This window comes from Rhincodon typus, chromosome 10 (genome assembly GCF_021869965.1).
Source record: "Rhincodon typus isolate 14 chromosome 10, sRhiTyp1.1, whole genome shotgun sequence".
NCBI lineage: Eukaryota > Metazoa > Chordata > Chondrichthyes > Orectolobiformes > Rhincodontidae > Rhincodon > Rhincodon typus.
The window spans coordinates 44,871,540-44,887,142 of record NC_063341.1 but is presented as its reverse complement, the minus strand read 5'-3'; positions in this window follow the sequence as shown (position 1 = coordinate 44,887,142).

Here is a 15,603-nt window from a genome sequence, read left to right as displayed (position 1 = left end):
TGAGAGGAGAGAGATTTAAAAAAGACATGAGGCAATTTTTTTATACAGAGGGTGGTTCGCATATGCTTCTGTGAGGAACAAGAGGATGGCCAGAGTGAGGATAGGGCCAATCAGGGATAGTGGAGGGAACTTGTGCACAGAGTCAGAGGAAGTAGGGGAGGTTCTTAATGAATACTTTGCTTCAGTATTCACCAGTGAGAGAGACCTTGATGTTTCTGAGGACAGTATGAAACAGGCAGATATGCTGGAACAGGTTGATGTTAGGAAGGAGAATGTTCTAGAAATTTTGAAAAACATGAGGATAGATAAGTCCCCTGGGCCAGACGAGATATACCCAAGGTTGCTATGGGAAGTGAGGGAAGAGATTGCTCTCCCTTTGGCAATGATCTTTGCATCATCACTGTCCACTGCAGTAGTACCAGAAGACTGGAGGGTGGCAAATGTCATTCAAGAAAGGGAATGGGGATAATCCTGGAAATTACAGACCGGTCAGTCTGACTTCTATGGTGGGCAAATTATTGGAGATGATTCTGAGAGATAGTATTTATGATTATTTGGAAAAGCACAGTTTGATTAGAAATAGTCAGCATGGCTTTGTGAGGGGCAGGTCATGGCTCACAAGCCTTATTGAATTCTTTGAGCATGTGACAGAACACATCGATGAAGGTAGAGCAGTGGATATGGTGTATATGGATTTTAGCAAGGCATTTGATAGGGTTCCACATGGTAGGCTCATTTAGAAAGTAAGGACGCATGGGATTCAGGGATATTTGGCTGTGTGGACACAAAACTGGCTGCCCAATAGATAACAGAGGGTGGTAGTAGATGGAAAGTATTCAGCCTGGAGCTCAGTGACCAGCGGTGTTCCACAGGGATCTGTTCTGGGACCTCTGCTCTTTGTGATCTATATAAATGACTTGAATGATGAAGTGGAAGGGTGGCTTAGTAAGTTTGCCGATGACACGAAGGTTGGTAGAACAGGAGTTGTGAACAGCGTGGAGGGCTGTTGTAAGTTTCAATGGGACATTGACAGGATGCAGAGCTGGGCAAAGAAGTGGCAGATGGAATTCAACCCAGAAAAGTGTGAAGTGATTAATTTTGGAAGGTTGAATTTGAATGCAGAATACAGGGTTAATAGCAGGATTCTCGGCAGTGTGGAGGAACAGAGGGATCTTGGGGTCCACGTCCATAAATCCCTCAAAGTTGCTACCCAAGTTGATAGGGTTATAAAGAAGGCGTATGGTGTGTTGGCTTTCATTGGCAGGGCAATTGAGTTTAAGAGCCGTGAGGTTATGCTGCAGCTCTATAAAACCCTGGTTAGACCACACTTGGAATATTGTGTTCAGTTATGGTCACCTCATTATAGGAAAGATGTGGAAGCTTCAGAGAGGGTACAGAGGAGATTTACCAGGATGCTGCCTGGACTGGAGAGCAAGACTTATGAGGAAAGGTTAAGGGAGCTAAGGCTTTTTTCATTGAAGTGAAGAAGGATGGGAGGTGACTTGATAGAAGTGCACAAGATGATGAGAGGCATAGATAGAGTGGATAGTCAGACACTTTTTCCAAGGGTGGAAATGACTATTACGAGGGGGCATAATTTTAAGGTGATTGGAGGAAGGTATAGGGGAGATGTCAGAGGTAGGTTCTTCACACAGAGAGGGGTGGGCATGTGAAATGCGCTGCCGGCAGTGATAATGGAGTCAGATACTTTAGAGACTTTTAAGTGACTCTTGGATAGGCACATAGAGGATAGTAAAATGTAAGGTATTGCAGGGTAGATTGACCTTAGTAGGACAATAGGTTGGCACAACATTGTGGGCCGAAGGATTTGTGCTATACCATTCTATGTTCAATGTTCTATGGAATGAACCTCCTGAGGAAGGGGTGAATGTGGGCACAATTACAATGTTTAAAAGACAGTTGGATTGATACAGGAATAGGAAATGTTTTGAGGGAGTTGGGCCAGGAGCAGGTAGGTGAAACTAGTTTAGTTTGGGATTATGTTCAGCATGGACTGGTTGGAGCGAAGGATCTGTTTCCGTGCTGTATGATGCTAATACTCTATACACTGCAATGACTAGTGTAGTGATGAACGTTTACTATCTTGGAAAAAACTGATTGGAATTACACATTATATGCAGTGGCAAGTTTGAACTAAGTAATGTTACAAATTTTATCAATAAACTATATTTTTGGGAAGAAGGCAGAATCAGATAAGAAATAGATGAGATAACAAGGTGTAGAGCTGGATGAAAACAGCAGGCCAAGCAGCATCAGAGGAGCAGGAAGGCTGACGTTTCGGGCCTAGACCCTTCTTCAGAATAAGGGTCTAGTTTTCTGAAGAAAGGTCTAGGTCCGAAACATCGGCCTTCCTGCTCCTCTGATGCTGCTTGGCCTGCTCTGTTCATCCAGCTCTACACCTTGTTATCTCAAATTCTCCGGCATCTGCAGTTCCTACTATCGCTGAAGAAATAGATGAAACCTCTTGTTCAAATTATGCTTGTATCTGGCAAAAGTGTTAGTTCTGACTTTTAAATGATTGTATAGGATCTAACAATGGAAAATTGGAGATTTGTATTAACTCCAGAAACATACTAACAATTCAGCAAATAGAATGTAGCTCTGTGTTCAACAAAGAGAACAGCATATTAACATTGCACCATGGTGTTTGGATCTTTGCTTAACTACACATTATCTTTGCATTCTGAAGTCCAGTAATAAACAAATTTTTGTAAATTATTTAAAATGTCATAAACCAATCTCACATCAATTATACAGAAGCATCTGCTGCACAATTCTCAACATTACAGTATTTCTTTCATAGCATTTGGTCAGTGTTTAGGGCTGCTGTTGATTTAAAATCTTGCCACAGATTTGATTCTCATGAGCTGTCTCTGATTTTAACAGTTGAAACCTGAACTGACCACTGGAGTTTGAAGAATGGTTATATTACATTCCATTAATGGGCTGTGCATTCTACGCTGCTTTCCTGCTCTTTTTTGTTAATTATTTCAAGTGGATAGTGAAATAACTCCACGGAAGCTGGTATCCTGTCACCAAGTCACCCTTTATTTACACGTGGAAATTCCTTGACACTGATCCAGCTCCCTCAGAGCCAGCTCTCAGACCGAACAGGATTTCTGATACAGAGATAGTAGGAACTGCAGATGCTGGAGAATCCAAGACAACAAGGTGCAGGGCTGGATGAACACAGCAGGCCAAGCAGCATCACAGGAGCAGAGAGGCTGACGCTTCGGGCCTAGACCCTTCATCAGAAAAGGGGGAGGGGAAGGGGGTTCCGAAATAAATAGGGAGAGAGTGGGAGACGGATAGAAGAGGGATAGAGGAGAGGATAGGTGGAGAGGAAACAAACAGGTCGATGAGGCGGGGATGGAGCCAGTAAAGGTGAGTGTAGGTAGGGAGTTAGGAAGGGGATAGGTCAGTCCAGGGAGGACGGACAGGTCAAGGGGGCAGGATGAGGTTGGTCGGTAGGAGATGGAGGTGCGGCTTGAGGTGGGAGGAGGGGATAGGTGGGAGGAAGAACAGGTTAGGGAGGCAGGGACGAGCTGGACTGGTTTTGGGATGCGGTAGGGGGAGGGGAGATTTTGAAACTTGTGAAATCCACATTGTTACCATTGGGCTCAGTGTTCCCAAGCAGAATATGAGTTGCTGTTCCTGCAACCTTCGGGTGGCATCGTTGTGGCACTGCAGGAGGCCCGGGATGGACATGTCGTCTGAGGAATGGGAGGAGGAGTTGAAATGGTTCGCGACTGGGAGGTGCAGTTGTTTATTGCGAACTGAGCGTAGGTGTTCTGCAAAGCGGTCCCCGAGCCACCGCTTGGTTTCCCCGATGTAGAGGAAGTCACACCGGGTACAGTGGATGCAGTATACCACATTGGCAGATGTGCAGGTGAACATCTGCTTGATGTGGAAAGTCTTCTTGGGGCCTGGGATGGGGGTGAGGGAGGAGGTATGGGGGCAGGTGTAGCATTTCCTGCGGTTGCAGGGAAAAGTGCCGGGTGTGGTGGAGCTGGAGGGGAGTGTGGAGCGGACAAGGGAGTCACGGAGAGAGTTGTCCCTCCAGAAAGCAGATAAGGGTGGGGAGGGAAAGATGTCTTTGGTGGTGGGGTTGGATTGCAGATGGCGGAAGTGTTGGAGGATGATGCGTTGGATCCGGAGGTTGGTGGGGTGGTACGTGAGGACGAGGGGGATTCTTTTTTGGTTCTTATTGCATGGACGAGGTGTGAGGGATGAGGTGCGGGAGATGTGGGAGACACGGTTGAGAGCGTTCTCGACCACCGAGGGGGGGAGGTTACGGTCCTTGAAAAACGAGGACAACTGAGATGTACGGGAGTGGAATGCCTCATCCTGGCAGCAGATGCGGCGGAGGCGAAGGAATTGGGAATAGGGGATAGCATTTTTGCAGGAAGGTGGGTGGGAGGAGGAGTATTCTAGGTAGCTGTGGGAGTCGGTGGGCTTGAAATGAATATCGGTTTCTAGGTGGTTGCCCGATATGGAGACAGAGAGGTCCAGGAAGGGGAGAGAGGTGTTAGAGATGGTCCAGGTAAATTTAAGGTTGGGGTGGAAGGTGTTAGTGAAGTGGATGAACTGTTCGAGCTCCTCGTGGGAGCACGAGGCGGCGCTGATACAGTCATCAATGTAATGGAGGAAGAGGTGGGGTTTAGGGCCCGTGTAGGTACGGAAGAGGGATTGTTCCACGTAACCTACAAAGAGGCAGGCGTAGGATTTCACAAGTTTCAAAATCTCCCCTCCCCCACCGCATCCCAAAACCAGTCCAGCTCGTCCCTGCCTCCCTAACCTGTTCTTCCTCCCACCTATCCCCTCCTCCCACCTCAAGCCGCACCTCCATCTCCTACCGACCAATCTCATCCCGCCCCCTTGACCTGTCCGTCCTCCCTGGACTGACCTATCCCCTTCCTAACTCCCTACCTACACTCACCTTTACTGGCTCCATCCCTGCCTCTTCGACCTGTTTGTTTCCTCTCCACCTATCCTCTCCTCTATCCCTCTTCTATCCGCCTCCCACTCTCTCCCTATTTATTTCGGAACCCCCTTCCCCTCCCTCTTTTCTGATGAAGGGTCTAGGCCCGAAACGTCAGCCTCTCTGCTCCTGTGATGCTGCTTGGCCTGCTGTGTTCGTCCAGCCCTGCACCTTGTTGTCTAGGATTTCTGATACTCCTGTTCTTATCTGTCGGCCAGGACTCCCTGATTAGACCTGATTAACAGCCCCAATCAGGGAATTTATATTTTATGAGGTCCACCTGACTGACCTCATTACAATCATTACAGATAGATCAATGATACTATAAGCATTTCTGCAATATGGATGCAAAATTGGCCTCTTTCCATGGTGTAAATATAAAAGCTTCTTATTAAAATAACAAAAAACCCGTTTGAAATATTCAGTAATCTTGCAGTGAATCCTGAATTTGAGCTTTGGTGTCTTTGTGTCAGGAAATATGCAACTGATTAATTTGCAAATCTGTTTTAGCCAGAGAGCTTCTTCCTGGAGTTCTCACACTTGAGAAACTTGATAAATAACCAGTTTAAACCCTATTGTTGTTAAGGCAACCCATGCTTAATGCATCAATTTCTTTTAGGAACATGAAGCCTTGCTGCTTAGCAGACAATGAACCTTGTCTAACAGCATTTTCTTTTTGCTCACATTGCTACTCTCAAATTAAACAGTGTTAGAGCCATTTATATTGATAAGGAAAAGTGGTGGTACAGTAGTATTGTCACAGGTTTAGTAATCCAGTGACAGAGGTAATGCTCTGAGGATTGAATCCTTATATGGCAAATGGTGGAATTTGAATTTTAAAAATCATTAATTATTATCTAATGATAACCATAAAACCATTGTAGATTATCCTTTTCTGTCTAGAGTACACATGGCTCCAGGTCACATAGCAATGTGGTTGTTTCTTAAGTGCCCTCTGAAGTGGCGTAGCAAGCAATCCAGTTGTATCTAACAGCAATAAAATTCCTCAAAAAAGGAACAGAACTAATGGGGCACTTTTCAGCAATGTAGGCAGCAAAAACAACACAGGAAACTCAGCACTCTTGATCCTGCAAAGTCCTTCTTCCTCTGGGGTCTAATGCCAAAATTGGGAGACCTGTCTCACAGACAAGTCAAGCAACAACATGACGTAGTCATACTCTGGGATCACCATCATAATGTCATGTCTTTTCCCATTGTCACGGAAGCAGAAGAGGCAGTGCAGCAGTATATAGTCAGGTGGGATTTCCTCTGGGAGTCCTCAACATTGACCCCAGGTTCCATGAATTCTCATGGCATCACGTCAAACATAAGCAAGGAAACCTTCTGCTAATTACCAGTGTACTGCTCCCCTTCAGCTGATGTCTCTATATTTCTCCATGTTGAACATCATGTGAAGGAATCACTGAGGGTAACAGAGTGTACTCTGGTTGGGGGATTTCAATGTCCATCACCTGGGTTGCAGTTCCAACAACACTCAAGAAATGTGACACTATCCAGGACAAAGCAGTCTGCTTGATTGGCAACACATTCAATCCCTCCACTACCAGCACATAGTTGCAGCAGTGTGTGCCATCTACAAGATGCAATGCAGAAATTCCTCAAGGCTTCTTAAACAGCACCTTCCAAACACATGACCATCTAGAAGGACAAGAGCAGCAGATATGTTGCAACACCATCACATGCATGCTCCCTCCAAGCCACTCACTGTCCTGACTTGGAAATGTATCATCACTCCTTCAGTGTCACTGGCTTAATATCCTGGAACTCCCTCCCTAATGACATTGTGGATCTACCTCCACCAGATGAACTTCAGCGGTTCAACAAGACAGCTCACCATCGCTTTCCCAAGGGTATGTAGGGGCGGACAATAAATGCTGGCCCAGTCATGAATGCCCAGATCCCATGAATGAATGTTAAACAATGATCAGACCAGCTCTGTTATATATTTTGCAAAATATTAACCATCTCCCCACGTCAACTCATTGGCATGAAAATGTTCATTTATGCCTTTATTACAGTAAGACTCAACCTCTCTAGTGTTCAACCTTGTTGAATTCCAACAGAAATGTTAACTGGAAAATTCTGGGAAACTGAATGTCTCACCCAGATCGAGAAACAAAGGAAGAAAGAAAGGAAGAGCACAAATCATCACCAGTTGGAATTTGAATCAGAGCCCACTTCCATGATATTTTTAAGAGCAAATTTTATTGGCTGGTCTGGTGAGATGGCAAAGCAAGGCTCATGCCACATTTCAGAAACATGAGCGCACATACTAAATTGATATTTCACTACAACAGTGAAGGACTGCTCAATTGTCCAAAGTGATGTATTTTGGATAATATGTTAAACTGATGCCAATTCTGCTTTTGAAGCGAACTGAAAAGACTCCATGACCCTGTTTGAAGAACAACATGAGAGCTCATATTGTAGTCTGACCAAAATATATCCCAATACTTACCTCTCACTTCTGGCTGGAAGTGTGTCATTGCCATATGAGGTGAGAACAAACAAGAGACTGTCTTCACCTAGTATTGAATCTACTTTATCCATTTTCATGTTCAAGTAAGTGAGGTAATGGCATGTTTCATTAGAATAGAATAGAATATCCTTTATTGTCACATGTAATCTATTGTAGAAGTACAATGAAAAGCTTTTACAATGTCTGCGTCTTATGGCACCAAATTAGATACAAATACCTAGGTACAAATCTTGGACACAAAAGAGGAATAAAAAAGTAGTCACATTACTTTACAGAGTTTAAAATATAAGTTAGAAATAAGACACTGTTAAAGGATTGGCATTACAGTCAAGTAAAAAATTTCAAATAAACGTTACATAGTAGCAGCTCAGTGCAGGGCCTCCGTGTGTGGTCTGACCACCCATGTCAGACCTGAGTCCAACAGGTGTTCCCACTCCGCTCTGAAGCTCTAGTCCACTCCGTACTGGCACTCAGCCGCTCCAAGGTAAGTTCCAGGTCTGCCTCCCCTGCGCTGCTCTCTGCCTGGGACTCGCTGCCCGCGCTGCTCTGGGGCTGCTTCCCCACATGTTACTCCAGGGCTCCGTACCCACGTGCTGTTCCGGGTCTGCTTTCCCACATGCTGCTCCGGGATTCACTGCCTGCATGCTTCTCCAGGACTTGTAGCCCATACTGCTCGAGGGCTACGTCTCCAGGTGCTGTCCTGGGATTCGCAGCCCACGCATTGCTCCAGGACTCGCTGCCCACGGCTAAGGGGAGAGAAAAAGAAAGAGGATAAAAGTGAGAAAAAAAGAAAAAGAAAGAAAAAGAACAAGAAGAGAGGAGCTCTGGCAGGAGCATCTTACTCTGCCACCATGATTAATATTTCATATTTGTCAGTGTCAACTGAGATTGGTTTTATTTGAGTTAACCATTGCCATTATTGATGTATTGAGCGAAACCATTCCAAACAATTGGATGCAAGAAGGAAGGTGATTAACTGAAGGCCGTCTCAGGAGGAAAAACAGGCCTGCTCTGGATCTAATCATTTTACCACCCTACTGATTGCTTCCACTCACTATCATTATCCTCCCTTGATACCTCTTTACCCACTTGCTCACCCTCCCTTCAGCCTCAAGCTTCACCTGATATGATCCTGAATTCCTAGTATTCTCTTTCTCCTAAACTTTCTTTTCCTCCTAACCCCTTAACTTCCACCCCTTGGATCCTGACCTCCTAATCTCTCAAGTTCTCTGCAGCTGACCTGTCACCTGTGACTGCAGCACCAACCAATGTCCTTGATCTCAAATCTCAGCTCAACCTCTTATTTAACCATCAGCATCATCTGGCTGCCTTCAAAACCCTAATCTGACAGATGTATTTATAGTTATCTGAGGGCCTCCAAAATGCAAGCAACAGATCGGTGTCTCAGCACTCCTCTCCTATCTACATCAGTGGATTGGTGTTCCACACTAACAACACTACAATGTGGTTTGTGGTATGATATCAGCTTACACACGCATGTGCCCAAATATCCAGGTAATTATCTGGTCATGTACTTCATTGCTATTTGTAGATCCTTGCTGTGGGTAAATTGTCTGTTTTGATTCCCAACATACAGTACTGACTACATTCCAAAAGTACTTCAACATCTGCACTTCTTCCCTCCTTCTCTTCCCACCTCATAGAGTTATAGAATCATAGAGGCATACAGCATGGAAACAGACCTTACTGTGCAACTAGTCCACACTGAACATAATCCCAAACTAAACGAGTCCCACCTGCCTGCTCCTGGCCCATAGCCCTCCAAACCTTTCCTATTCATGTACTTATCCAAATGTCTTTTAAATGGTGTAATTGTGCCCAAATCCACCACTTCCTCAGGAAGTTCATTCCACACGCGAACCACCCTCAGTGTAAAAAATTTGCCCCTCATGTCTTTTTTAAATCTCTCTCCTCTCACCTTAAAAATGCCTGCCCTAGTCTTAAAATCTCCCATTCTAGGGAAAAGACAACTACCACTAACCCTATCTATACCCTTAATGACTTTATGAAATTCTATATGTCACCTCTCAAATTTCTACGCTCCAGTGAAAAAAGTTCCAGCCTTTCTTTATAACTGAAACCTCCATACCCAGCAGTATCCTGGTAAATCCTTTCTGAACCCCCTCCAGCTTAATAATATCCTTCCTGTAACTGGGTGACCAGAACTGGACACAGCACTCCGGAAGAGGCCTCACCAATGGTTTGTAAACCCTCAACATGACTTCCCAATTCCTATACACAAAAGGACCGAGCAATGAAGGCAAGCATGCCAAAACCTTTTTAACCATCCTGTCTATTTATGATGCAAAATCAAAGAATTATGTACCTGCACCCCTAAGTCCCTCTGCTCTATAATAGACTACTCAAGGCCCCACCTGCAGATTTAAGGAGTTCGTGTTCATATGACATTGATCTCTATCCAATCTGGTAATGTAACACATTATGTGGGTGAAGACAGTGAGTTCTACACTAGCAACGCAATAAGTCAAAGACAAACTTTCATCAAGAAGCTGTTAAGAGGCTCAGGGAAAGGAGTGTGGATTAGGAAAAGAGAGGAAGAGTAGCCACAGTTAGAAAAAGACAGGGGCCTTAGAGAGGAAAAATCTATAGGGATCAAGAGAAGGCTCCAGGAATAACATTAAATATTCATAAGAGTAACAGAGATAACTTTACGTATAGTGCAAAAATACAAAGACTAGAAAAGGAAGGCAAGGCAATGATAAAAGAGTGCTTTCATGGTTTCATCACTGCCACTGGGATTAGAGGCCATAAAGTGCAGCAGTAAGAAACAGCAAAAGGGATAGAAAAGAAATTTGGACTGGGGCTGCAGAATCAGCAAGACCCAAAGTTATTTAAGCTGGAGAAGTGCAACCGAGAGAAATCTAGTGAAGGAGCCCAGCAGAATAAGAAAAGTCAGGAGAAACTAAAGATTTAAAAAATCAAACTCAATAATTTAACATATGCAGATGTAAACTCAGACTCCCATCGCACTCCAGAAGGACCAACCTGCTGTTTGAACTTGATTGCTTTTGGCAAATGAGAAGAGCTCAGAAAAAATGAGGTCTTTTCTCCATGACTGTTACATAAAAAAAAGCACCTGCACAATACTGCTAGAGTCCTGAGTGTAATTGTGCTATTATATTTATTGTGTTCTTTAAAGGGGACTAATGCTTGCTGTCAGCACACATCAGGATGTTTGTGAAACAATTTGAACACTACACAGATTTGCAGCTGCACTCAATCAGCCATAATTATTGATATAAGATATTTAATTTCACGCCATCTTTTATAAATGAGCAGATTACATGAGTATTGTTAAAAACAATCACGATTGAAGTTGCTAATTACTGGACATCGGTGACAGCATCAGTGAGAAATAAAAATCTTGGAAACCAAGTGGAGACAAGACCATTGTGGGAGATAGAGCAAAAAGTAGACTAAGACCATAAGATATTGGAGCAGAATTAGATCATTCAACCCACCATTCAATCATGGCTGATATGATTCTCAATCTCATTCTCCTACCTTCTCCCCATCACCCTTGATCCCCTTACTAACCAAGAACCTATTCATTCTGTCTTAAATACGCTCAATGATTTGGCCACCACAGCCCGCTGTGGCATTGAGTTTCATCGATTAACCACCCTTTGGCTGAAGAAATTCCTCTTCATTCCAATTTTAAAGAGTTCAACCAAACACTGTGCCCTTGGCTCTTTTTCTCTCCTGCTCGTGGAAACATCTTCTCCATGTCCATTCTATCTAGGTCTCTCAGTATTCTGTAAGTTTCAATCAGATTCTCCCCTCATCCTTCTAAACTTCATCGAGCACGGACTCCAAGCCCTCAACTGCTCCTCATATGAGGAACCCTTCATTCCTGAGATCATCCTTGAAAACCTCCTCTAGACCCCCTCCAAGGCCAGCCCATCCTTCCTTAGATATGGGGCCCAAAACTGCTCACAATATTCCAAATGCGGTCTGACCAGAGCCTTATACAGCCCCAGCAATGCATCTCTATTGTATTCTAGCCCTCTTGAGATGAATGTTAACACTGCATTCGTCTTCCTAACTGCCAACTAACCTACATTTTAATCTTAAGAGAATCCTGAACTATGACTCCCAAGTCCCTTCGTGCTTCAGTTTCTGAAGCCTTTTCCCTTTTAGAAAGTACCTCTATTTTACTGACCAAAGTGTATAACCACACACTTACCCACACTGTATTCCATCTGTCATGACTTAATTATGAGTAAGGCATTTTTGTGAAGGAAGAAGGAGTGATATTTGTATCTTAAGCAAGATTCATAAAATGTTTGATAATTACTGTTATAGATATTTTAATTGAAAACAAAAACCAATCAGAAATAAAACATTAATCTTTCCTTTCGCTTTGCAAATACTTCCATTAATATAGAGTACAAAGGCTAGAGGAGTCCTTATTAACGTGGCTTTGACTAATATTAATATTTCAGCAGCTAAAGGTTTGGGCAAAAGGGGCAGACAGAATGTGATGGAGAACATTTTTTTATGCAGCAAGTGGCAAAGGTATGGAACTCAGTACCTTTGAGGGTGATAGTGCTTAATGGATTTTAAAAGGAAACAATGGCAATTGAATGTGAAATAAAAGAAAATAAACATGCAGAGCTACGAGAATAGAATGAGGGCATGGGATTGACTAGATTGCTCTACAGCAAGCCAGCGTGAACTTGATGGATAGAATGTTATCCTTTAGTTTCAAATGACTCTATGACTATTCTCCTCACAATTCACAAATTTGGTTTCATAATTTAGTACTGATCCATGAGTGTCAATCTGCATTCTAGCATGTTGATAAGACAGAATTAAAGAACCTTTCTTTTGGGTAGAATTTACTAAATACTCAGTCTTATAGCTACTTCCACACACACACTCCTATTCGTTCTCCATTTATATCTTCCCAGTTAATTAATTTGGGATTAATTGCTTGGAATTTTCTTAGTCATTGGAATGCATCTGTTCCATGTGTTCCGAAATATTCCCTTAAATGTCTACTGTTGCATCTCTATCGACCTGTCCTTTAACCTAATTGCCAATTCACTTATTAATTACTGTTTAATTACTTGCTTTATTAACATATTCTCTTCTTGTTAAGTAGAAACTTTTGAAGACATACAAACAATCCTTGAATAAAACAAATGAAAACTAAACAAATGTTTTTCTCATATTGTATATTTTATCTTACCATACAACTGAGCAGTATTTTTTTTTTCATATTCCATATAAGACAATCAACTTTCTATAATTCCCTTTCTTTCCTTGAACAAAAAAAAACACAGCACATTTAGTCACAAAACAAATCCAAAGAAAACTTTTTTTTAATGTTTTTGTTAAGGACAGGAAATGGGGCAAAGGTGGAATGGTGGATCTGTTAGTTAATGATCAAATTAGCACAATAGGGAGGAATGGCCTAAGATCAGGAAAACAAAATGTGGAAACTATTCAGATAGAGATGAAAAATGATAAAGTCAAAAGTCCTTTCATGGGAGAGGTGTACAGGTCCTCTATTGTAACCACGTAGTAGGGTGGAGCATAAATGAAGAAATAAAGAAACAAAAAGGGTGGCACATGGCTCAGTGGTTAGTACTGCTGCCTAACAGCAGCAGAGACCCTCAGGCATCAGTCTGTGTGGGGTTTGTACATTCTCCCTGTGTCTGCGTGGGTCTGCTCCAGGTGCTCCGGTTTCCTTCCACAGTCCAAAGATGTGCGGGTTAGGTGGATTAACCATGATAACCTGCCTGTAGTGTCTACGAATGTACAGGCTAGGTGGATTAGCCACGGGAAATGAAGGGTTACAGGAATAGGGTGGGGGTGGTGGGATGCTCTTTGGAGAGTCAGTATGGACTCAAAGTGCCAAATGGCCTGCTTCCATGCTGTGGGGATTCTATGAAATAATGACAGCTTGTCAGAAAGGCATAGTAATAGTCATTGAAGATTTTAATCTACATGTCAACTAAAAATGTCAGGTAGGCAAACGTAACCCAGATGAAGAGTCTATTGAATATTTTCAGGATAGTTCCTTAGACCAGTCTGTTCAGGAGCTGACCAGCGAGCAGGCTATACTAGACCTAGTACTGTGCAATGAGATTGAATTAGTTAATTATTTCAAAGTGAAGGTTACCCTTAGATAGCAGTGACCATAATATGATTGAATTTCACATTCTGTTTTAGAGAGAGAGGAATGGATCTGAGAGTACTTTTTTTAGAAAAAAATGTCAGTAACTGAGTTTTGAGGGCATTAAAGCAGAAATGGCTAATGTGAATAATGGAATAACTGGATACCAACCTATGAGTTCTCTTACTCAATTTAGTCTCATTGGACTTTTTTGCTGTCTCAAGTCTGCATTCTGGCAGCAATGGCTTCCTGGCCCAGATCCTAAAGAAAATTTTAACCATTTGGCCAAACTTGGTTTTGTTTTGGGATTTTACTGTGGGCTGATCTAGAGAACCTCTGTTCAGAATATGTCCTGGGTAAGGCTATGCAATTGCTTTCACTCAAGTGGTGTTCCCCAACCTCAGTCAGACTGGTAAGGGTGTCCACTTCCATTAGTGCTTATTTGAACTCTAGTTTGGCTTGAGTTGTAGGAGCTTTTGCATGGTTACATTATTGATCCTTCTCTTGTCACCCTTTAAATAACTCCACAGAGGCCAGTATCCAGTCACCAAGGTTATTTACATCAGTGATAATGACAGGAGGCACATCTCAGGATGGCCAAATTGACAGAATTTAATTATATTTCTCAATAATATAACTTTACATAACACTTTCCCTTGATCAAATTTTGCTGAAAAACAAGGAAAATCTAAAGATGCTAAATTAATGCAAACTTTTGTTGGAAACATATCTATCACTTATTGTAAGGGTGGCCCATGTATGAAAGACACAAAATGTCCGACAAGAAATAAACAGGATAAAACGGCCTGCTCTAGCATTAAGACACAAAATGGCCAACAAGAGATAAACAGAATAAAACAGCCTGCTCTAGCATTTAAGTGGAACATAATGGTATCTCTGAACAGGGCTACTCCACGGTGAATGTGAGGCCCTGCAAGCAACCATCCAAGACAGTTTGATAAGAGGACATCTAAGGATAGACAAGTGATTGATTTCAGCCTCATTAATTAAAGGATGTTGTCCCATTAAGTGAACAGCATCGGTTAGAACAAGTGTTGTAAATCTCAGCCCATGAACCAGCCAACCTAACACATTAAGCAGCTGTGAAAACAACAGCTAAAGTTATTTTGTAGTAATAGGTTGTTTCTTTGAAATTATTCACATTATTTAGAAATAGGTTCTAGTTAAAGATTCTTCAGATAATCATAGAAATAGATTTCAACATAATTGTAGATACAGGTATACCCAAAGTATAATATAAACATTAGGGGAAAAATATTTAAACATACATGTGAAAGTTAATTAGTCTCAGGAAACGCTTTCTTTTATCTTTAAAAAGATGCCTGGTACGCACTGAACGAAATAGATTGGTTGCAACTTATTAGTTACAAGTGCTAACAGTGGAAGGAGCTGTATAACTTTACACTTTATAACTAACTTTATAATAGAAATTAATAATATGAATCTTATAGCAGTTGGTTAAAACCAACTGTCTTTTATATTTTTTATATATATTATCCACTGTCCCAATTATGTAAGAGGAATAACTGAATTTGATAGAGATAATATATGAAATACAATGAATAACAGAATTCAAGCAGTCCTTAGAGGTAAACAAGTCTGGGACAGACTAGAAGGAGTACAACCAGTAACTTTCGAATGCTAATTGATAGAATGCATAGAAAGATCCCAAGGCCTGGCGATTACAATGTCTGTTAAACACCATGAGATCATAGGAACCTGGGGCTGTCCACAGGAATGCCCATCATTGATTAGATGTTTCACAGGATTGGGTGTACAGAATGGACACAGTGATTACACCGGTTTAGGGTGGGGGGGAGACATACATCAGAAAAACAAACCTGAAAGGAGTAAAATTGTAACAAATTCAGATCAGCTGTACAGAAGTTAAAGCATGAAGAGAATGGAATGACA